At 43.4% G+C, this 25354-nt stretch overlaps 2 protein-coding genes across 4 annotated transcripts in view; one reads left to right on the top strand and one right to left on the bottom strand.

Moving 5' to 3' along the window:
- The window catches only part of CHST1 (carbohydrate sulfotransferase 1), a 144528-nt gene extending 133041 nt beyond the window's left edge, over positions 1-11487 (top strand). For all 3 annotated transcript variants that reach the window (XR_004537662.1, XR_004537652.1, XR_004537651.1), the window contains one exon: positions 10820-11487. The gene's annotated coding sequence lies outside the window, so the exon portion shown is untranslated. The remainder of the gene's footprint in view (positions 1-10819) is intronic.
- LOC117352329 (transmembrane protein 263-like) overlaps positions 1-25354 on the bottom strand; it is a 169039-nt gene that overhangs the window by 31997 nt on the left and 111688 nt on the right. The gene's annotated exons all lie outside the window — the stretch shown is intronic.

Here is a 25354-nt window from a genome sequence, read left to right as displayed (position 1 = left end):
GCAAATCTATCTCATGCATATTTATTGTGGATATCCAGTCCTCGAGAGCTGAAGCCAGGTCAGGTTTTCAGGATCTCCACAATAAATATGCATGAGATGGATTTGCAAGCACTGCTTCCTTGAGATGCAAATCTATCTCATGCATATTTATTGTGGATATCCAGTCCTCGAGAGCTGAAGCCAGGTCAGGTTTTCAGGATCTCCACAATAAATATGCATGAGATGGATTTGCATCTCAAGGAGGCAGTGCATGCAAATCCATCTCCTACATATTCATGGTGGAGATCCTGAAAACCTGACCTGGCTCCGGCTCTCGAGGACCCGAATTGCCTACCCCTGCATTACAGGAAGGTATAATTCCCCACAGAAAAATAAATCTGAAGACAAATGGGTCATAAAGACCAAGCAAAATAAAGCGTGATTAAACAGGGGGAAATATTTAGCGATGCTGAAAATGGTGGATGAGTGGAGGCCAGCAATGCTTGGGACTAGTTGAGAGAGCAGTTTTTAGAGCAGGCTGCCTTGGATATCAACGTGCTTGATCCCAGGCCTATTTTACAAAGAACACATACGCATCATGTACCTCTCTAAAAGACAACTCAAAGACCGAAGTAACTCTCTGCAGATGCTAGAAGGAATCAGCGCATGTGTGGGCATTTAATAAAATACACACGTATCGATCTATTCTGTCCACAAGCCATCCCTGGGAACTGTGTGTATACTGCATAAAAGTGCGGGCAATGTTTTTGTGCCCCCCACTTTGATATATCTATGTGCTGTGGTCATTTAAAAGCATCTCCCTTAAGCATGTAAAATGCTTATAAAATTTTCCTCACAGCGACCAATGGTAAGAACACGGTGAAGCATTTCAGTAAGAGATACTGGAGGGGGCTGTAGATCTGACCACCAGTAAGTACTGGAATGTGTCTGCTCATGAACACAGAATGGTAAAGACCCAGGGCATGGAGGCCATGAGACAGATGTTGCCTTATTTTTTCCTTATTCTGAGCACTGGAAATGGGAACAAGGGTACATGAGATTGTGAGTCCACTAAGGGACAGAGAAAGCACCCGTTTGTAATATGTAAACCATTTTTGCTGTACCACAGAAAGGCAGTATATCAAATGCATGACCTATACTGGATGGATCAATTAGTGCTTAGCTGCCATCATTGGAATAGAACAGGAAGTAGGTTATAATCTAGCAATTTCTGTTTTATGATTTTATTACAAGATATATGTTTTCTGTTGAGATAGAAGCTCAGGGTGTTTTGGAAAAATGGTATTACCAGTTTTAGAATTTTAAATTTAAAAGCGTTACAAGAATGACTAAATCAATACACAGATTAATGAGTTAATTAGCGTAAAATAGCTGCCCTGTTGACGATATCTATATACTTTACCCAATCTTTACTCCTGCAAATTGTGATAAGAAACCAGTTTTCCTCGTGCTTGTGGGTATTACACATTGGTAACATTTCCTCATGTCCTAGGACTTCTCTCTGTTTTGCAATCTGCATTCGGCAAGCATCAAAACAGAGGAAAACCTAAGGAATATTCAAGAGCCGAGTGACATAAGAATTGTGTCACCAGTTAGACATGAGACTGCTCTGTTAATTCTGCATCACATCTACTCACTTTAAATAGCTTTTTCACTTCATCTCATGCCAGTCAAACAGCTTGATCTAATCCTTGTTTCTTCCCCATTGCATGCATGGATTCCTCTACAAAAAGAAAATTAGAATTAGAAATCCATGTATGCAGTGCACCAAATTTAGAAATGAGGGGTTGATACAGAAAACCACGTGCCTAGGGCTAAATATGTGGCTTTTACTGCGAGACTGACAAGAAAATATTTGCCAGCAATGCAGTGAGCAAATGAGATGCAAATTCAAAGTATGCATCACTTGCGTGGTAATCAGGCAAAGCGTGCCAGACACATGCGCATAAGGGTTTGGCGGCAAGGGCGGCTTCACTCGGTGCACACATCCGAAGAAATGAAAGCGCCAGCACACATCTGCGCAAGAATTGGAATGCCGCGCTCTGCATAAATACTAACCTCACAAAGCCGTGCTAGTGATCCCTGCGCGGCGAATGCGATGAAGCTCCTAGGACCTGAACGGGCTTCGTCGCATTTGCCCTGCAGAAATTGCTAGTGCGGCTCTGTAAAGGGAGCCTAATATGCGTTGCACGCAAAATTTGGGGGAGGCTAGAGTTGCAGAGGTATGGTAGTACTTTCATTTTCATCGGACATCTCCACCAGAGCTCTTCTTGTTCTACCTTTTAAAGTCGCAGGTACTTGCTTTGGTCACAGGAAAAAAAAAAAAAAAAGGAAAAACCGATAGTAAATTCCAAAAACGCATTAAATTCTGTCCACTAACCCTTCTATGCTGCCCTGGTTCTGGCAGTAAATTTTTCATGTGCATGTGTTAAAATCCCCTGTTTATATGGGGGAATAAGAGGACATCAGATAAATTAAGGGTCATGGAACCTCTTAACCCTTTCAGGACCATAAGGATCGTAGGCCAATTTTTGTGGTTTTGACGACATTTTTATGGTAAAAAGGGCTTGCAGATGCCAAAAAATTGATTTTTTTTGTGAAATATCATTATTTTTATTTAAAAAATCACACTTCTGGCTTATGGACAGTGTGGCAAGTGAATCTTCTCGTCAATCTGGCAACGACGCTAATGAATGAATGTCGGAACCAGTTTGTTTACATAAAGGCAGTATCATATGGAATCCGTACATATCAAATTTAGAACTGTAGACTATCCCAATCAAAATTTATAGGATTTTAAAGTTATGGGACAAATATGTCCCTTGGTCCTGAAAGGGCTACAGGTCTTAAACCTATTTCAAGTCCAGTCCTCTATCAGGTTAATAATTCATTTGTCTTTCTTCTAAATATGGTAAAACCCATCATCCAGTGAGCTGTGTGAACGTTACAAGGCTACTTTGACACTCTTTAAAGATCTTCTTTACAAGACATCCTTTTCAAACCACTTTTGTTCTAAACACTCTTTCCAAATCACAAAGCTTCAACATTTCAGAAAGGCGGTGAATTTTTCTGTATTCCAGTGCTGGATCAGGATCCAGATGATGGGGCTCTTTTGGAAAAACCAAAAACATCCAAAAATGGTTTTCTGGTCAAACCGTCCAAATCACTAGTTTCAAAACAGTAGACAGTTTTCTATGTGGCTCATGTGCAGCGTATCTAAATCTCAAGAGGGCATGTTGGAGGCGTGGGGGCATGGGCAGGACTTGGGCGGGCATGATTTGGGTGTTTTTCTGCAATAACGGAACATTGTTGAAAATGTCCAGGGCACAATTTGGATGTTTGAGGCTAGACCTGTTTCAATCTATAATAATAAAACCCTAAGCACCCATGCACACTCCTATCTGCGTGTTCCGTGATCCGTATGTCCGTGGCAGGTAGAAGTGCGCATGCGCGCTTCAAATCCCCCCCTCACTCACTGTAAGGCACAGTTCGTTGTCGCTCCCCCGGCACACCCCTCCCTGGCGCACCCAAACCCCGGTTGACCCTCCCATCCAACCCTTCCATCGCTGAGTCCGGTGAGGAGAGGCTCTCTCAACAGGAATTGTCGGGTCGAATTCAAATACTCCCGGCAGGTCGGGAGGGGGCGGAGCAGGCTCACACGCCTGGCGGGGATAGGGCAGGAACGAGACTTCCTACAGGAGCCGGCCCGATGGCTGGAGATCACCGGACTGGACAGGGAGAGCAGATAAGGGGTGCTGCAGTATAGGGGGAGCAGGGAAGAGGTGCTGCTGGACAGGGGGGGAGGTAAAAGGAAGGGAGAAGGGCTACTGCTGGACAGGGGGAGCAGGCAAGGGGTGGTGGTGGACAGCCAAGGAAAGAGAGACAGAGAGCAGCCAAGGAGAGAAAAAGAAAGACAGACACACACATATTCTAGCACCCGTTAATGTAACGGACTTAAAGACTAGTAATGAATAAGTGCCAAGGTTGTGGTAAGAGCAGATAACCAAGCTGGTTTTAAGTACGGTCTGGACAATTTCCTGGAGGAAAAGTCCATGGTCTATTATTAAGACATGGGGGAAACCACTGCTTGCCCTGTATCGGTAGCATGGAATATTGCTACTCTTTGGGTTTGGCCAGGTTCTAGTGACCTGGATTGGCCACCGTGAGAATGGGCTACTGGGCTTGATGGATCATTCTTATGTTTTTATATACTCCAGTGCATTGTAGAGGGATACCTGATGGCCTCATTACCATTCATTTAATGTACTGGGCATTCACATGTAACATGAATGGTAACTTCTATTTATTTTATTTCTCAGTAATTTAAATACTGCCTTTAACTGCCCTGAACCCCTTTGTGCATATCTCATGGCAACTGTGCAAATCTGTTGCACCGAGGACACTTTTTAAATCTGCGGGGAGCCTTGGACATTGATGGAAAAGAGCCGCAGTGAGGTTGACGGACTTAATTGTAGCGCTGCTCAAATGAATCAGAACCCAAAATTTGATCAATGCAGTCGGCCTCTGAAGCGGATGAAAAAAGCCCAAAGGCCCCAAAATCGAAAAATGAAAAAATTCAATGAAAATAAATTAACACAGTAGGGAAACAAAATGATCAAGAAAATAAAGAGGAAAAAATATGGAAAGGCAAAAAAAAAAAAAATGGAAGAACAAACGCACGTTTGGAGATGCTCCAAATACAACTTCTTAGCTCCACGGAAGACTAAGAACTGATGGTTCCCGCGAGTCAGTGTCGGGCAGAAAGGCACTCACAGGCAGTCACGAGACTTCTATAGAAGTTAAAGTGACAGTGCACTTTTGCACTGTCCATGCCGGGCTCCGTGAATGACGTCACCCATCTGTGCTTTCTGCATCAGTTCCAGAACTAGCCTCAGTTGGCCACTTCAGGTAAGTTGTCAACCCTATCTCATGCCCTTTTCAAACCCCAAAAAGTACCTTTAACTTATAATACTTTGGGTGTATCCTTTACAATTTTTAAGTAATTATTTAATTAGCAAATTTCTTGACCAACTTTTTGACTATTACTCAAGAGGGTCTGCTATGCTCTCAGTAAAGGACAAGAAATACAAAGCATGGACATACAAAAAAAGATTAGCACAAGACATTGGATAAGATAAGAGCTCTCAGCTTAAATGCAGTCCTCTTTACCAGTGGAGTGAGAGAGAATTTAAATAATCCTACCTGAAGAGAAGGGGACAATAACACACCTTATCTTTTCTTAGGATCATATTAATAATCTTTTCACAATGTGTTGTTCCAAAATCCTATTACCACTCATTAGAAGCTTTGGCTTTTGCTGTCAATTTCCTAATCAGAAAGTTCTCACTGATATTCAGTTTTTTCTTTAATCTTAACGGGGACTCAGGACTTGTGAAATCAAACTCTATTAGCAGACAGCTTCTGAGATTGCTATCAGCATCGCTGGTATAAGAGATGTCACAACCCCCATTTCGGCTTAGAAGATACAGGACCCTTCCTTGGCACCCACAGAAAAGTTCTTTAACAAATCATCATAATTAAAGCTTTTCAGGCTTCTCTGCAAAAGCAAATCGCAGCTGAAAGCTGGGAAGTTCTTCTCACGTTAAAACAGAGAAATTTTGTTCAAGATCTGGTATCAGCTGGGCTATTCCTTTTAATACTGGTCTTAGGACTAGATTCACTAAGGACACCAATCATGTCCCGACCACTTTGCGACCCGGTTATTCCCCGACCCAATTCATTAACCTTGGTGCTGAGCAACTTCCTATCCGATCCACGCATGCAAATGAGGGGGAACGGCATGCAAATGTAGTCGGGCGGCAATTCACTAAACAAATCTGGAACACCGACTGGGCTGGCCGATCAACAAAAGAAGCAACTGCTGGGGACCAGTTGCTCACATGTTTTCCGACTGCATCTCCTGCTCCGACTCTCTTCTCGCCGCCCTGTTCTCTGCCCTGAAATTCCTCTTGCCGCCCCGACACGCCGCCCTGCTCTCGCCCCAAATCTCCTTCTCTTGCCGCCCTGACTCTCCTGCCCTTCCCTGCGGTGCGAGCCCGTGGTTTTAACCTGTGGGTTAAAACCATGGGCTCGCGAAGTATTAAAAAGTTTTTTTTAAAAAAAGTTTCCAGCTCTGCCAGACACTGAGGGCCAGCGCATGCCACAGACCATCTACAGGCAAAGAAGATGGTCTGCACATGCATCGGGATCGCTAGAGAGCGATCCGTGCGGTGGGTTGGGGGTGTAATTCCGATCGCTTCATGAATAAGCCCCCCTGGCCACAGATCGGATCCCTCACGGATAGGCCTTAGTGAATCTAGCCCTTAGTTCCTGTTCGCCTTTTTTTCTATACCTTGTAATGGGTTACATTTTCAGGGTTTTTTTTGTTTTTTTTTGAGGAGGGGGGAGGTTTAGAATAAAATAGGACAGTTCTGGGAATCTTGTTGGAGGTCTACTCTTGCCAACCCAGATATATTAGATGGGCTCTCAGGTGCTAAATGTGGTTGAGAGACTGTTTGAAAACTGGCAACCTATTCTGAGGGATAGTTTGGAACATAATGCTAAGTGAGTGACATCATAAGTTCTACTTTGATGGAGTGAAAGGATGACAAACGCATTTGGTCTGGGAAACCCTTGTACAATGCCATCACTGTATGTTTTTCTTGTTAAAAGGGCTGCGATGATTCCAACGAGACATTTACAGCTGAGACACATTTCACTAAAACAATGTTTTCAAACGAAGGGAAGGAAAAGAAATGAGATATTTGTAGATTAGGTTTAGCTTAAAATCCCATCAGGCAGGGATATACGCAGGAGCTTCACTTGTCATTCCAAAATCAATTCCAGAAAAGCTGAAAATCACAGAACTCACAGAATCAATAAGGGAAAGTGCAGCAGAGCTCAGTTTATGATTCAAGGGTAGTCTTTTCCTTTGGACGTTAGCTTGCCGTGATTCTATCAGATAGAGACACACTGCCTTGTCTCCGTCTCTTTTCATGTTTGATTGGCTCCATCGCTGAGAGCTGCCCCTGGTTCCTGATTTCTTCTGGCAAGTGTCACAATGGAAAGTGGGAGATGGCAGTGAACTCTCCTCATTTTGCAGGGCTATACTTGTGACCACTGCTGGGAAGGAAGTTTGGGATTATCAGACTCAAGCAATGGGCATTGTAAGCCATGAATCCTTTCTAGTCCTTCACTGAGAAGGGCTGTGGCAGTGTGTGAACTACTCTGACCCCTCAACACTCTTCCTCCCCACATATTCTCCTATCACTTTAAAAAACTAAAGCTTTGTTCTCACGAAGTCTGGTACATTCTTGTTGGCAGAGAAGAGAGAGAGAAGCTCTGAGACATGGGCTGTCAGACTTCATTGCATCCCAGTCTGCAAAACTGACATTACTTGGGTTTGTCATAATACAGAAGCTTCCTCTGATCTCAACTGCATTATGTATCCTGTGCTAAGGTAAGAACAGGGTATGAAGAGAAGGAATTGTGAGCAACAAGGAAAGACAGACTTAAAGATCTCAATCTGTAGACTTTGGAGGAAAGGCGGGAGAGGGGAGATAGGATAGAGATGTTTAAATACCTATGTGGTGTAAATGCGCATGAGTCGAGTCTCTTTCATTTGAAAGGAAGCTCTGGAATGAGAGGGCATAGGATGAAGTTTAAGAGGTGATAGGCTCAGGAGTAATCTAAGGAAATACTTTTTTACCGAAAAGGAGGCAGATGTCTCCTGGTAGTGGTGGAGACAAAGACTGTGTCTGAATTCAAGAAAGCCTGGGACAGTCACGTGGGATCTCTTAGGGAGAGGAGGAGATAGTGGATGTTGCAGATGGGCAGACTAGATGGGCTGTCTCATCTGTGGATTAAAGAAGTCCGATCATGTGTCCCCTTATTATCGGGAACTTCATTGGTTGCCTGTCGAGGCCCATGTTAAATTTAAGTTTGGATGCCTTTGTTATAAAGACTTATTTGGTTTATCTCCCAGCTACTTAAGTGGATTCATTCGCCATTGCTCATTCAACTCGTATGGGAAAATCTCACGGTCTTTTTCATTTTCCTTTGGTAAAAGTTTGCCATCATAAAAAGTTTCATCAACGTCTTCTCTCTTTTTAAGGCAGCAGTCTGGGATAAGGACTTGAAGTCTCTATTACTGAGTTCAGAGGCCTACTATCATTTTAGAAATCAGCTGAAAACATATTTGTTTCCTAAATAATTATTCTTAATGATTATATGTTTTATTAGCATTTGTTATACCGCATCAGCATATTACAGACCTAAGCGGTTTACATTATAATACAATGTTATAATTATAATATTGTTTTTAACTTTGTTAACCGCATAGAACTTACAAGTTATGCGGTACAGAAGTTATCTGTTATGTTATGCAATACAATTTAAAACAAATATTAACATTACATTACATTAGTGATTTCTATTCCGCTTGTGCCTTGTGGTTCTAAGTGGATTACAATTAGAAGAGATCTGGACATTACCGAGAGAATTACATATACAACGATTCAAGTAAATTACATGTTATGGTAGAATGTTACAGAATTAGAGACATCTGGAATTTTTCTGATAGAATTACATAGCCAGATTTAGGTAGTTACAGGATACAGTGGGGAGTAACAATAAATTCAGGTAACAGAAGAGCGTTACCTAACATTGAAGGTAGTTTAGGGATAACAGTGGGGAATTTTTCCGGTATAATTACATAGGTAATGACAATAGGTGATTACTAGATACAGAGGGGAATAACAGTGTATTAGGGGAAAGAAGAAAGTTATCTAACATTTCTGGAGTAGAGGTATTGGGTGCAGATGGTAGATGGTTATGTAGGGATCTGAATATTTTTGGTAGGAGTGGTTCGAGGAGTTGTATAGTGTGTTGTTAATGCGGGGAGAGAGTAAGGACGTGTTTTTTGAATAAGTATGTTTTGATTTCTTTGATTAAGACAGATATAAAGCTGGGTCTTCACAGCAAGTCAAAAGAGAGAATAATTTCTCACTAGACTGTAAGCTTCAGGGAAAAGGGACAGAGCTTAGCAGTATTGTAGTATCCTGGGATCCTTACTCACTCCCCAGGCTCAGCTTAGACCAGTATTACAATCTCAAGATTTTTAAACATTATCCTAAACCGTGCTCACCCCTCCACCATAGCCTCATGGGATCCTAACTTACTGCCCCTAAGCTGAGCTTTCTCCACCATTAAAATCTCACAACATCTTAACTCCGAGTGCTGATTTTTGGTGTAATCTACAGAATAAGGACTTTCTCCCATTCTGTCCGTACAGAAAAGATATTTATTCAGTAACACCCAGAGAGAGAACTGCTAACTTTTAGTGCTTCAAAGAAAACTCCAAGAAGATAGACTCTAGATACAATGAGACACTGGGAAAAACCCCAAAACAAAACCAGAAAGACCTGCATAGAATACAAAGAGAGCAATGCACATTTCCCAAAGCCGACAGAGAACATAAAAGCTTTCTCACAAAAGAAAGCATGAATATTTCTGTAAGATCTTGGGGGGGGAAAGCAGAGGAAACAGCTGCTAGAGCAACAAAATATGGCATATTCTGTGACCAGACCAAACCAGAATGAGGGTAATTTTGAAAGTGTTTACTCAGATACATTGGCCTGGCTGCAACATTTTTGCTGGATTTAGAGTCGAGCAGGGACTGTCTCTTTTGTGACTCTGTACAGCGCTGTGTAGGTCTGGTAGAGCTCTAGAAATAACAGAGCTGAGAAAAGGCAGTCTAGTTAAACAAAGCACATATATTGGATTTTTAAATTTACATGCATTGCTTTCCAGCAAACATTTGCCTACAGAAAAGACAGGTGCAAAGTCCGTAGATGGTTTGTAACCAGGGCCCATATTTTTTTTAACTATTACTATGGCACTAATAGATGTAGACAGGATAGGAAAAAGGCAGAGTGCTGGCTAGGGATGAATGGGGAGAAGGATGTTGGCTCGGAGGGCAGGGGAGAAAAAGGTGAGAGATGCTGGCTGGGGAGAGTGATGCTGGCTCAGGGAGTTAGAGTGAGATGCTGGCTGAGGGGGAAGAGAGAGATTCGGCTTGGGAAGATAGGGGAGAGTGAGAGGGATGAGTGACAGATGCGGACTTAAGGCGGTAGGGGAGAGAGTTTAACTCAGGTGTGGAAGATCCTGCACACCGAGAGGCACAGAGAAGAGATCCTAGATGGGGACTGAACGTAGAGAAGTAATACTAGGCACGGAGAGGGACAAACATGAAGAAGAATGCTTGATGGGGAGAGAGCATTGAGAGAGGGGAATTACTTGAAAAGTGATTCCGACAGAGCGATAATGGATTCAGGGGAATAGAGGGAGAAGCTTGGGGGGGGGGGGGGGGTTCGCGACAGATGCTGGATAGAACAGATAGGGGCAAAACATGAAATGGACAGGTGATCCTAGGAAGAAAAAGAAAAGGGACCTAAGTGAATGGAAAAATAAACTGCTCAGACAACAAAAGATAGAAAAGTTTTTTCTTTTGAATTTATTGAAATATGGCAGCTTTCAGAAACGTTTTCCAACAACATAAAGGCAAAGTGAAGCACTACGAAAAGAAACCAATGAAGCTTCACTAAGGTGGGCTTTTACTAAGGCAGGCGGCTAGAAGAAAGTCACTGAGCGAGAAAAACTTGAATTATACTGAAATTCTGGAGAATAATTAGCAAAAATATTGCTTAAATGTTGTCAAATAAACATGCAGAATTTGTACATTTTGTGCGCAGAATTTTGAATTTTTTTTTTGCATGGAATTCCGCATGAACTATAAAACGGATTTTTTTTTATTTTTCAGGCCTGAATACGACCGAGATAATCCCAGTGATGACTGCTTGGCAGCAGACAACAAAACCCAGCAAGGAGGCTACAAGATCACAGCAAAAGATTTATCACAAACCAGCACTTCTTAGAACTGTTTTCAGGCTTTATCCTGCACTAAATTCTTCTGCTTTTACTTGCTTGTACCAAGCAGATTTGAACAAGCTGCACCGTTAAGTGAGAATTTAATATTTTCCCTTGAAATCCATCATAAATCTCATTGCCTTAGCAGTAAAATTGCTTAAAATGGCATGAAATGGGAAGTCAGGGAAGAGGAAGGGAGAGAGAGCTGCCAGATCAGAGTGTGTTAAGTGTTAATGTCAAGATGCAAATGCATTAAATATTGCTATTTACATTCAAAATAGCTCATAATAAGAGCTGGCAGTTCTGTGTTGAAAACGCAGGTAGAAAGAAGGGGAGTGTGAAAGGGGGGACGGAGAACGAGAAAGGGACCAAAACATTGTAAGAAAAGAGGGAACGGGATAAGAAGGGATAATAAAAGGAAACTATCTGCCTCTTTTAGAAAGCTGCGCTAGCGGCTGCCACGCGGCAACAGCCCGAAGCCCTTTAAATCTCTATGGGCTTCGGGGCCGTTAGCGCAGGGCAGCCGCTAGCGTGGCTTTGTAAAAGAGGACCTAAGTATGTAGGGAAGTGGTTCCCAAACCTGGAGTAGAGGCCTGCACGGGAACGGGGATCACGGGAATCCCGCGGGGGTCCTGCGGGAATCCCCCCCTAACCCAAGGGACTCCCAAGGGGACCCCCCTCTGGCCCACGGGACTCCCAAGGGGACCCCCCTCTAGCCAACGGGACTCCCACGGGGATGGAAGGCTTTGGAAGCAGGGTTCGTCCATATAATATAATGGACACATCAGCCTTAGTAAAAGAAAAGGGTTCCACCAAAGAGATTCCACAAGGAAAACAGCAGCGCAAACACAAAAGAAACTGTGGAATTGATGATCCTGTCAGAAGTAATTGCTGCTTTTTATGGGGACGGGCGGGGATAGAGGTAATTCCTTGCGGGGATGGGTGGGGACAGAGAGGATCCTGGCGGGGATGGGTGGGGATGGAGAGGATCCTGATGGGGACGGGTGGGGACGGAGAGGATCCTGGCAGGGACGGGCGAGGATGGGTGGGATTTCTGTCCCCGCACAATTCTCTAACCTGGAGCCAGTCATGTTTAAAGAATATCTACAATGAATGTTCATGAGAGAGATCTGTATGCAATGGAGGCAGCACATGCAAATCTCTCTCATGAATATTCATTGTGGCTATCCTGACTGGCTGGCGGGGGAACCACTACCCTACATACTTTCCGTTTCCTTTTGCTTTCTCTTCTCCTTGTCCCTTTCCCTCCGGGAAAAAGGAGAATGTTTACGTCAGGAGGGATAAAGGCAGCAGAAGAAAAGAGGTTCAAAGGGCAGGGAAAAGAAAGGGAGAAAAGAAGGGAAAACCATAAGGTGGTGAGTGAAATGGAGAGCAAGTGTCAAAAGAGGATTTCATTGCAATTATTGAAGGACTATGAACCCGCACAAAATATATTTTAAGAAAAAGAATGAAGCATTGGAAGTAAAGAACACCTTGCCAATCATTAAGCGTGGAGTGGATCTGTTATGCGGCACGGGAAGAAAGAACGGATTCATCGAACTACTTTAGCAATAATTAATTACAAAGAGCACACTATAATAAAGATCAGCAAAATCAAAAGAAGAAAAAAATACTCCCTCTTTTACGAACGCATAACTGCTCTGACGCTCATAGGAATTGGAATTCTATGAGCGACATATATTGCTCGCACAAGCGTATGCAAGACAGGTCAAATTTGACCGTAGGAATTCTATGAGCATTGGAGCAGTTACCGCCACCCATGCTATGATAGTGAGAAGATCGCCACAGAACGTTTGCATTTTATATATACTTGCATCCAGGTAAACCTGGAGAAAAAAGATCTCTGAGAACCCACTTCCTAAAACAGTTTAACGCAAACAGTGTGATTTTTAAACTGATGACTATAGCAGCTTTCCTATGTGACACTGCATGTGAAACTGCATTAGAAAGCAAGTTCTCTGAGGTCTTTATTTCTTCATGTTTAAGTACTTTGGTGCAAGTATATACAGTATATACTTCTCCCTCTGTATTCGCTGTGTGTGATAGGGGATTAACAGAACCACAAATACAGAAAAACCGTGAATAACTTTTTCATATGTTATTCGCTGTTTTCTTTTTTTTTTTTCCCCCTTCTTTATTATTTTCAATACTTACAATAAGTGTAACAGTAAATATAACATTTTATACTCAAATATCACACTTAATATTCTTATAATATCCATTTGAGAATGAATCCCCCCCTATTAAAAACCATCGTGAATATAGTGAAACCGCAAATAACATGGCGGGAGACCTGACCTGTTCCTGAAGGAGAGGCAAAACACGGTGAAGAAAGTGCCGGCAATCAGCGATTTTCTCCATAAACGCTTGGAATCAGCGATTTCTCTAAGCAAGCTGATGTAATTTGGGGGGGAGGAGCCAGCAAGCTAAAAACCGTGAATAATCGAAAACGCGAATACGGAGGGAGAAGTGTAACCTGCAAATGATCTAGGGCAATTTTCTCACGATATTTTTCTTCTTTTGATTCAACTAAATATTGCCCCATTGCTGAAAATGAAAAGAGAATGAATATTTCAGCTAGAGAAGGAGCTAAACAAAACTCAAAATCTACTAAAGAGAGGGTCAGATTAGGAAACCTGTCTCAAGTCCAGAAATATAATAATGACGTGGGCTGGATTTGTGGTTTGGCAATGGCATTAAGGATCTGAAGTGCACTGTTTTTATTTGCTACTGCCAGTAGACTTGAGTTGAGTGTACAATGACATGCTAGTAACTTTATGCAACCTGGATATCAGGCTTGACAGAAAGCTATTTACAACCTAATGGAAAAGTGCTATGTGTGACTGGTGCAGTCTGGAATTCATACTACGAGGGCGAATCAAAAATTAAAGGCAATTGTTAAATTGCACGATAACCGGAACAGAGCTAGTGAAATGCAACATGTTTATTAAAAATCTTTATATACCACTCAATTTGCCAAATAGGATCGAAGCGGTTACCAATATAATCAAGTTATTGACAAATCATCATCGACTCACCCACATTCTGGACCAAAGCAGATTCTAGAACCCTGCGATCGCAAATTTAGAGCCCAATGGCGCGCACTAAGTGAGAAAATCCTGGACGAGCTGGCGCCAAATACAAATAAAGAACAGAATCAGCAGATAAGCCGACAAACGGTTCGACAGCGAACTTCTCCTACTCAAAAGACGATGCAGACAACTCGAAAGAAACTGGAGAAAAAGAACACAAAAACAGAATGGAGAAACAACACCAAACTAAAGGAGAAACGGAAAGTATTCTACACCAAGCAGGTAGGCACGGAACCTCAAGACACAAAAAAACTATTCAAGCTATTAAGAGAACTCACCGACACCAAACCCTACCTAACCACCAATGGAAACCTCCCCCCTCATACTTTAAAAACAAAATTACAAATGCCAGAACCACATTTGAAAACACCCCAAGCCTTCCGGATGAAGTCACACTACAACCCACAGAAGGAGAGAGTCAGCCACAGCAGATAGAACCAACTTTCCAATAATACAATGGCCAGACCTGAACCGACTCTATAAAAAAATATAGCCAGGCAGCATGCAACCTTAACAACTGCCCCCCCTTACCTGTTAAAAAACCGCCTCTCCAAATTTTCATACTCACCTCATGAACTAGAAACAATCACTGTTCAGAGGGGGCCAATTCCCACAAGAGCTCAGCAAAATAATCACCACCCCAATCACCAAAGACCCAAAGGGTGCAATTAACTTCCCCTCCAACTATAGTCCCATTACCTCAATACCAATATAAGTAAAACTAATGGAAGACCTAGTGGCACAATACCTCATTAACTACCTAGAAGACCACCACCTCACAACCAGGATTCAGGTCCAACTACAGCACAGAGACACTACTAGGGTCTTTTCTGGATACAGCCCAACAACACCTAAGCAAAGGAAAGAAAATGCTGGTCATACAACTAGATCTTTCATCTGTATTTGACTTAGTAGATCACGCCATCCTACTATAAATACTAGAAGGAATAGGAATCGCAGGCAGGGTTCACACATGGTTCCATGGATTCCTGCAAGCTAGGAACTATAAAGTCAAAACAAACAAAGAAGTATCTGAATCCTGGTCCAACCCCTGTGGTGTCCCCCAAGGATCACCATTATCTCCTATGCTATTTAACCTCTACGTCATCTCCCTTAGTACCTGCTTAGACAAATTAGGCTACGCAGATGGCATTACCTTCCTCCTTCCTTTTGACCACTCAACTAACACCACAACAGAAAAACTGCATAAGACAATAGAAGCAGTTGATAAATGGATGACAGACCATCAACTTAAACTGAACACGGACAAAACAAAATTCCTACTGCTTGAAAAGGAAAAAAACTCCATCCACAACAGACATAGAAATAAAATCCACCATATACCCCATACAACTCGCCCTAAAACTTCTCGGGGTGATGATGGACAGATGCTGCACCATGCAACTGAACATCAACAAAACAATCCAGAAATCCTTTGAAGTCATGCGGAACCTACAATAAATAAGAAAATTCTTCGACAGGGAGCAATTCCAACTCCTGGTTCAGTCCCTAGTTTTGGGACTACGAGACTACTGAAACATCCTATACCTGCCATGCCCTGTAAGCATGATAAAACAATTACAGACTGTTCAAAACACGGCCCTTAGACTGGTCTACTCATTAAGCAAATATGACCACATCACTACAGCATACCTAAACATGCACTGGCTCCCAATACAAGCATGAATATTATTCAAATTCTACTGTCTACTATACAAATCTAATAGGCGATTTATCAAATTTATTAATAAACTTGAAACTTATTAATAAACTACAAATCCCTGAATGGCGTTACCTCCACCTACCCGAACGATCGCCTTATCCGGAACGCCTCAACCAGACCAAGGAGAACTCAAAACTTCATTTATCCACCCCACAATCAAAGGCACGCACTGCAAGAGATTATACGAGGGATTACTAGCAGCAATTCAGGCAGCGAAAATAGGCCACCATCTAGCCCAAATCCTGTTAACTTCGCCAGATTACAAAAGCCTCCAAAGGGATATAAAGATCCTGCTTTTTAGGAACTTTGTCAATACCGTACCTACGTTTGCCATGCTTCTGAATAAGTCTCAGCCTTGTATCTAGTTCCTAAACCTGCAACGTTCCTGGAAATGTCCAGCATACCTCTTTTGTAACCCGCCTAGAACTGTGAGGTTATGGCGGAATAAAAGTCAGTAAAGTAATAATCCAATCACAGTAATAAAAGAACTCCATTTAGAAATAGGAAAGGCAAAACAAAAAATAAACTACATATCATACATCTATCATGTACTCGTACATTGTCTGGTGGATAGTTCATTCATGCACAATGTAGCGCTCAGCCTTTAGTCGTGTGGCAGCCATGAGGTCAGAAACATGGACGCTCCATTGCAAGATTGCATCACTGAAGAACAACATGTACTAAGCTTTCTTTGGGCAGAGAGAGTGAAACCTATGGAAATTCACCAGTATAGACATAGCATCATGAATCAACACAAGGTTTATGAGTGGATACAAAAGGTTTAAAGTGTAACCAACGAAGGTAGTTCTGGTTACCCATCAGTATTGTGCACACAAGAGCACACTGACAGGGCAGATGCCTTGATTAGAGAAGACAGACAATAATGGTGTCTCAATTGGCTGCAAATTTGGATATCGGCTCTGGATCTGCATTTGCTATAATGCATGATGCCTTGGGATACAGGTAGGTCTGTGCACGATGGGTTCCCAAACAGCTTACTGATCTGCACAAGCCACAGCGTGTGGAGGTTGCGACCCAGTTCCCGAGACGGTATGAAGAAGATCCGAGTATTCTGGAGAGAATTGTCACCTGCAATGAGACCTGGGTGCATCACTGCGACCCGGAGAGCAAAAGACAAAGCATGATGAAGTAAAGGAAGTGGTCGAAAAACTCCTCTGCAGGAATGCAGAAGCTGGCTGAACGACACAACAAATGCATTGTTTTGCACGGGGACTATGTGGAAAAGTGATATATTCAATTGCTCACAGTTACTTCTATTAAAGCTGTTAAATGTATTTTGCCTTTACTTTTTGATTTAAAAACCAGGATCTCTCGAGTCTTTTCCTCAACACATTCTCCATGACAATGTTTACTGCCTTTGTTCGGCAGGCAGAAAGCAGCAATCTCAGCCTCTCTCCGTTACTGAACTTGTCCACCTACGGCAGAATGCACGGGTGACATTTTCAGATAGTAACTGCAGTGAAGCCAGTTTCCAAGAAGCTCCTAATTAAGGGGCAAGGAGTCATGCTGAAAGAGGAGAGACAACAGATAACATGACAGCAAGCCTAGCCCATTGACATATATTGCTCGCACAGGCGTATGCAAGACAGCTAAAATTTGACCATAAGGGTGACCATTACTGACAGCTAATATGGCCTTTCAGCCTGACATAATGTTGATAGAACAATCGGTTGTCAAGAGACATTCCCAAATTGTATCTTTATGTGCACATGAATTGTTCCTGGGAACAACTGTTGTTTATCTCACCTCTATATCCACCTAATTATTACGAACATCTTTAAATATGTCTTAATTTATCATTTCCATATATGCACATGAAACTAAGAACATAAGAAAAGCTCTGCATTCTGCCTCAGAAATGACCAGTCCAGGTTACAAGTATCCAGCAGATCTCAAACAGGTTCTCAGCTCTCCCAAGTCTGACTAGTAATTTTTAGGGGCTTTTCCTCCAGGAACTTGCCCAAATTTCTTTTGATCTCTGCTATGTTAGTCACTTTGCATCTTCTGGCAATAGAAAGCAGAGATTTATTACATGGTGAATGAAAAAAAAAAAAAAAAAGAGTCTACAATTTGTTTTCAGCATACTGATTGCTAGTTTCCTGGTGTTCTTTATTTAACTGTTCTATTCCACTCGAGATTTTATGAGTATAAGGGGTACCTCAACTCAGGGAGTCCATTTGGTGGCTCTCAGAACATTTATTTTCTCCAGGTTTTCTACCCTCTCATCGGCACATGCACTTTTTTCTTCAAGGGAGTGGGTTCTCTCCAGATAGATTCCACACTCCACTACAAACCTTCAGACTGATATGGAGTTCTCCAACTCACTTTACTAATGACTTGTTCAAAACATACTACACTTCTCCCTCAATATTCGCGGGGATTAGGGGCGGAGCCGCCCCTCGAATATTGAAAATTTGCGAATAACTTTTGAGCCGGCTCTGATCCACTCCCACCTTCTCCCGGCATCCCGGACCTTACCTGGTGGTCTAGCGGGATTTCGGGGCAGGAGCGATCTTCCTACGCTCCTGCCCCGTGCAGATCACTCATACAAAATGGCTACGGAAAGTTCCCGTCATAGTCTCGTAGTCTCTTCCATCCAAATGTTTAACAATTTCTCCATTTCATGGATGGGCCCATAAACACTGTTGACCGCAAAGGGCCAGAACCTTTCACAGCTTCACAAATCCTATTTTTGTCCTTTATAATCGTTGACACAGTAGAGTGTGATAACTTTATATCACATGCGACCGCTTTCACTTTCTTTCCTCCTTCATACTGTTTTATTATCATCATTTTGGTGTCCAGATCTGTGGCCTTTCTTTCCTTTTCGCAAGGCTGAGGAGTGGACAGAGACAATTTCCTCTTCGTAGTTATTTTAAGGGCATGAAATCGCCCAAACTACAAGGCACAAACTCACGTGGGGCAACACCCCTGTGTATGTTATTACTCTGCGTAGCGAGACTTGGGAGAGCGGAAGTCGCGTCGTAAGGTCAAACAGTCGTAACTTGCATAGGTTGTAAGTCAATGAGTACCTGTACATCTCATCGATGTAATCCTTCCTGTCATTGCCTGATTGACAGGCACCAATAGGAAGGGACATTTTTAAAACAAATAAAGAAACATACTAGAATCTTAACCTATAATCATGTATAGAGACCCTCCTATTCACAAATTAAAAGATTCCCCTGGTAATCTAACATTCTGTTTGTTTTCTTAGCTGCTGCTGCATACTGATCTTGAAATATTGCGGTTCCTTGCCTGGCGCGGTGTAATCCTAGGGAATACCGGGTGAAACCTTCTGCCATATAATTTTCCTTTATAGGGCAGATTTTCCAAGATAAAGGTGCCAGAGGAAGGAACGAGTGGGCATTGCTCCTGTCTCTCCTGTTAGTCTTAGCGGGTGAGCTCGGGTCCCCCTAGTTACCAGGGATTTAATTTTTTTTTAATTTGAGGAAAGGGGGTTAGATAGGAGAAGTGGTGGGACACTAGATTACCAGGGGTGGGTTAAGTCAGGGTGGGGGTTGGTTCAGGTCAGGAATGAAGCCAATGTAAGTATCCAGGGCAGGGTAGTTAGGAGGTGGGGGGAGGGGTTGCCAGTAGGAACTCTCTCCTCTCAATTAACCCTTCTACACCAACCTGCCTCTCTGATGTCCAGCAACACAATTGTCTGTCATTTGTAAGCTCTTCTGAGCAGGTACAGTCTCTTGCATGTACAATGTATAGCACTTCATGCATCTTGTAGTGCTGTGGAAATAATAAATTGTTGATTTTAGTGTATGTTTTCCACAGCCAATACCTTTTTTTGGTCATTGTTGCTGCCTGGCGCAGGAGAGCAAATGTGCCTTGTCTGCATTCATTTCAATGCTGTGTGCAGTCAGGGTTTCCACGCAAACATACATATGTGTTGAAACTCTCTACATTGCTATCCAGTGGTAAACCTATGTAAAACCCTTCAGTAACCATGCGGGAAGCTTTCTGCATCGCCCCCCGGAGGTGGAAACTAACATTCATTAGGGAACACCCCCAATCTTCAGCAAATATGGGTAACGCATGTGGCCCACGATAAAGAATGCCTCTGGCAGCACCTCAGGTTTCCCTTATGATCTTCTGGAGAGACAGCGAGCTCCCCATACCGCACTCATCATGACAGATGGCTTACCACTCCGTTCACCTGCTCCCTTCTCAGCTCTGGCACAGACTCTGCGATTTCTGACCAGTCACCAAAACTACATTTACCCTCCGATTCTAAACGGCTAATTGGCAACGAGACTGGCCCTGCTCACTAATGGAAGCTGTCAAGCACAATGCAAACCCATCTCTACGACTCGTTACATCTGTGCTTGTGATATGCTCTGATTGCTAACGACACAGACATCTTGTTAGAGTGGAAGATGCTATATGTTTGCAAATTATTATTAATACTTCGCGTACACTACTTGTTTACCTCAAGCTAATTAGCAACTGAGAGAAGCAGCAGTTACCACCACAACAGACAGTTTCAGCTAATAGATACAGTATAAGAAACAAATGGAAAATTTTCTAAGCATAAATAAAAAAAAAACACTGTTCTCAGGAAATTCAGGAACTGCGGACATCATAGAGCAGTAATTTTCAACTCAGTCCTCAGGAACCAGCTGGCCAGTTGGGTTTGCAGGATATCTACCATCTACATGCATGAGATGCAACAGCACGCACTTCTCCCAGTGCCTGTGCAAAATGGCCGCTGGGACCTTCTGTGGTAGTCTCCGCGGCCGTTGTGATGGAGCAGTGGCAGAGGCCAGAAACGAGAGGGATTCATTTCTGTCCCTAAAGATGTCACTAGACCCCCCCCCAGCCACCAGGCCTTCCTAAGGTGAGCCCGTGGAAGGGGTGTGAGGGTTGGTTTCTGGTCCGCTTTCATGCTGAATCTGATATTCGGTTGGCCTTTGCAAACGGTACTACCATTCAGTCTGTCTCCGCAGCAGTGTTGTATCTCCAGGAACAGTGTCTGCTCCACTTGCAATCCTGTGCCTCAGTGATCACGATATACCTTCTATATTATTTTTATGCAGCTGGTGTACTACAGCCATGAATATCCATAGCAATCATACGCTGAAGCAGTATCTGTTATGGTATCACTGTGCTAACCTTCAAAAAGCACTCTGCTCATTCCCCCCAATTCAGGTCTAGAACTTAAGACTGTGAGCCCGCAAGGGACAGAAATAAGTACCTGCATATAGTATATGTAAACTGCTTTGACTGGACCCACGACTCTTTCCTTCCAAAATCATTAAACTATTTCAGAAATGACATTTGGAAAGCTTTAGATTCTATTTCAATTTATGAAAAATAACTCTCCACTCGCCACCTCAAAGGAAGAGGAACGTTCCTCATTTTCAATTGTTCCCACTTTGGTCTTTTGCTTAAATTACCTTCAGACAGACAGGTCCAAGTTCAGACATCTAGGGCTGCAAGCAGACCATGTTTTCAGGGTATCCTTAACACAGAGTCTCACAAATTTTTAAAGCTGCTGGCACACTAATCTCAGAGCTGCGGCTGGAGGGCACCCGGAAATGCGCAGACGTCATATGCATGGTGACATCATCTCAATGTCCGCCCATGCGCAGATGTCCTCCAGCTGCGCCCCTGAGCCTCCTGTTGCCGCCAGTAGGGGGTGCTGCAGAAGGAGAGGTGCAGAGGTGCCAGCTGACTGACTACAGGACATGCCTCTAGCCTCAGCTGGCACCAGCCCCTTTCCTTCTCGCCGGCATCTCGGGGCGCACCTAGAATCTTCCCGGGCACACAGTTTGCGATGCACTGCCTTAATGGATACGCATGACAGAGATCTGCATACAACGGATGCAGGGGGGCATGCAAATATTTCTCATGCATATTCACTAAAAATAGCCTGTTTGCAACCTCGGAGGAGTAAACTTGGCCCCTTCCTTCCCACAGCCTTCAGGGGCATGAAGCAGTAGAGACCTGATGGGGGATGGAGGCAAGAGGCCAGACATCACCAGAGAGCGAGAATCAAAGAAAGAACAAGCTGATAAACATATGCAGAGAAAAACACAGACATCAGCAGAATAAGTAACAGAAAACAAATATGGAAATGAGCCTTGCCAGCTCTGAAAGAAGATTTTCAGCTACTGTCTGCTCAAGCTCTTCACACTGACATGTTTTCTTCTTTCTGTCTGGGGGGGGGGGGATGAGAGTTACCACAGAACTCTCATTCAGATTCAGAAGCTGAGCTGGAGCCTGGCAGAGGTCCACTGAGCTGTGCAGCTGCTAAAAGGCCTGATGCCAAGGCATTGCCTGCAGGTTGTGATGAGCTGCCCCATCGCACAGCAATAAAGGGGGACCCTGGGCTCCTTCAGTACTGGCGAGATGGAAAAACAGGCAGGACTTAGAAAACACGAGGATGACTGTCCAAGAAAGCAGTGAGGGAGCAATTTAGAGAGGGATTTGCAGAGACAAAAAAAAAAAAAGAAAAGCAAACTAAACCAAGTATGATTTCTTTTGGATATGAAGCAGTTAGGGAGGAGGTTACCTATGGACTGTATCCTCAGTCAAAATGCACTGCATCAGACAAAAACATTTTAAATCTATGAGGGAGATAGGAAGGGGAAAAGGAGACGTGAACATCACTAAGCATCGTGCATATTGCTAGTCCTTCTTAGTAATTTGAAAATACTTCTGTTAAGCAATATTTCATTTTAGTAAAACGTGTACGCATGGAAAGAAATTCTGAGGAAGAAAGAGGGGGCAGATGACAGTCAATGGCACACGTAAGGAAACCAGATTACAGGTCCTGCTATAAGGTTCTATGCTACTATGATAGATCTCAGGTCTCACATGTGTGGACATCAGTGGCAGCTAACTGTGAAGCTGCTGGGGGCCAAATGCAGGTGGTCTTTTGCCTCCTCTCCAGCTACTGGGCAACCTGCTTGCTAAAGGTCCTCTTTTAAATTTAAAAAAAAAAAACACCCCAAATCTCAGCCTTCAGAAAGCAACTCCTGCAGCCATTTCTCTTTTTGTATAGAGCCAACACAAACATGTCTCTTTCAAGGGTCTTTCGTCTCTCCTTGCTAGCTTTCAGCATTGATGCTGGTGGGACTGCAGGAAATCAGAAGAGAGAGGCGAAGAAAAGCCAACAGCAGCAAATAATACAAAGACAGAAGCATGGGATGTGCAGAACAAGGATTCTCCACATTTGAGGCTCAACACACAGCCGCTCAGGCCGAAGCCAGGGCGCAGATTGCTGTTACTGAGCTCTGGTGACATAGGGAAAGGTGCGCCCAAGCCAGCATCTGCAGAGAAACAAGGCTGCTTAGATTGTGCCATCAGAAAATGATGAAATCAGGTCCAGTGTACAAGATGATGTCATAAAAAGGAGACCACTTCTATGTTTTTGGGTCATTTGCTGTGATCTTTTCTGATCTGGAGCTCTTAATTTGACCTTCCGCTAGTTCACTCAGGCCTATTAACTAACCAGGGTAAACAGTGCATTCTCAAGTTCTTTCCTGCAGGATGTTTAGAAAAATTTTACTTGTGGGGTATTTTTTTTTTTTTAATGTACAATATTTATCCATGCTGCTGAATAGTTTACAGTAGAAAAAACAAGGAAGGCAACCAAGTCACATCAAGGTCTGCGTGGGGGAAGCCCACAGTGCCAAACTTGTCTCACAACTTATAAGCCAAATACAGTGTAACAAGTCAAAAAAGCATGTCACACTGTATAATGTTGTAGGGCGCTCTCAGTGTGAACCCTCAGTGATAGGAGCACAGCTCCGACACTTCACTTCTGGGTCAAGGCAATAAGCCTCCACCCACACACCATCATCGAGCGCCCTGTGTGTGCAAGAATCAAAGCAATCAACAATCAAAGTGAGTAAATAAAACTCAACACCACACAAGCAACCTGAGCGACCCCCACACAAACCCTGCCAGCCAAACCCTCTCAAAAAGCACGCACAAAATCACAACGAAATCAAAAACCATACCAAAAAGTGAAGAACATATCCCAAAATAAACAATACTTATCCAAAACTGTCACACCGACGGAAAAACCGCGCCAGGAGGAAAGGTTCAACCGCGCTGGTTTCGGGAGGAGCCCTTCTTCAGGAACCTGGCCTCCAACAGAACACGAGCAGAGAGGACGGCTGGAGGGCACTTGTAACATCTAGGGTTGACAACTTTTTGACAGAGAAAAGCAACACTTGTTCCGGCCCCAAGCCCTGCTCAAAGTCCCCATTCCACTCCTCTACTACTCCTAACTGTCCACACTGAACTGCCAGCATCTCTTCCGTCCCCCAGTCCAGTGCCTCATCCGCTCCCTCTCTCTGGATCCATTCAGTGTCCCTACCCCCACCCACCAATTGGTCCTGAAGAGATACAGGATCCAGGGCCTTCCCTTCTCTTGGCCACATCCCACCCGCTGGCAACAGAAAGTTGCAAAATCTTCTCTAAAATATAGCAGCACTATAGAAATGATTATTATTATTATTATTATTATTAATAGTAGTAGTATTGCCACAGAACACAACAGTAATATCTGAACATAGTCACTCATATGTGGAGAAAAAAATGACCTCAGGGCTGTTAGTATTCTATGGCAATCCTTTCTCTATATTGTAGATGAGATGATATAGGGTGTTTCAGGACAAGGGATGGTGGTGCGAGGAGAGAGAGAGAGAACCCGTCAAAGGGAAGGAGAGATGCTGACAGTTTTGGCCCATGGTATCGGGGACAAAAATCCTACTTTTCTATTATTGGTTTTGAGAGTCTGCCGGCAGTTGGCCTGGCTATTGAAAAACCAGCCAGCTGGCAACCCCAGCAACATCTCTCACCAAATGCACATAAGGAGCCACAAATTAGAAATACACATGCAAAATCTGAACTAGAAACTGCGAGAAGGCCGAGTCTGTGAGGAGTGCATGGCTGGAGAAAGGGAATCATTTTATTCCTGAGGAATTCTAAGCAAGTGTGCAATGCAGAATCTGTACAGAATTCCCCTCTGTAAAAGGGAGATGAGAACAGCAGGATATCATTTGGCTTTGCTGGCGAGAAGGAAGCATCGGTGTACTGAACCAGTTCGTATGAATCAGAAGTAAAAAGGATGCATCTGCAATGGCTCATGCAAGCCAATAAAAAGTCCACAACAACATGGGAGAGGTAGAAGAAGGGCCAGGTCTGAAGGAAGGCTAGAATGGGGTGTCACCTTGGAGATAGAAGAGAAAGCAGAGGGTGGGAGAGACACAGTGGGAAGAGAAAATAGAGAGGGAGGGGGGCGTGTGAATAGGGCCGGACCTGGGGAGGACAGAAAAAAAAGGGAATTAGAAATGGTAAGGTCTAGTTGTGGATGGGGTGGAAGAGCCTAGATGTGGCTGAGCAAATGCACAGCTTACAGGGAACACAGGTACCAGGAATCCCCACCCTCTCTCCTGCAATGGGGCAGGGCCAATTGCTCTGGTCCACAAAGACTGGCCAGGAGCCCCCCTGAGCATACACCAGCTACCATCTTTGATTTTAGGCAGCCAGAAATGAGTTAATTTGTTCAAACTTAAAGAATACAGCTACACAGTGAGATTTG

This window comes from Geotrypetes seraphini, chromosome 19 (genome assembly GCF_902459505.1).
Source record: "Geotrypetes seraphini chromosome 19, aGeoSer1.1, whole genome shotgun sequence".
Lineage (NCBI taxonomy): Eukaryota > Metazoa > Chordata > Amphibia > Gymnophiona > Dermophiidae > Geotrypetes > Geotrypetes seraphini.
Note: the sequence above shows the minus strand (reverse complement) of the source record. Positions and strands in the feature narration are given on the sequence as shown.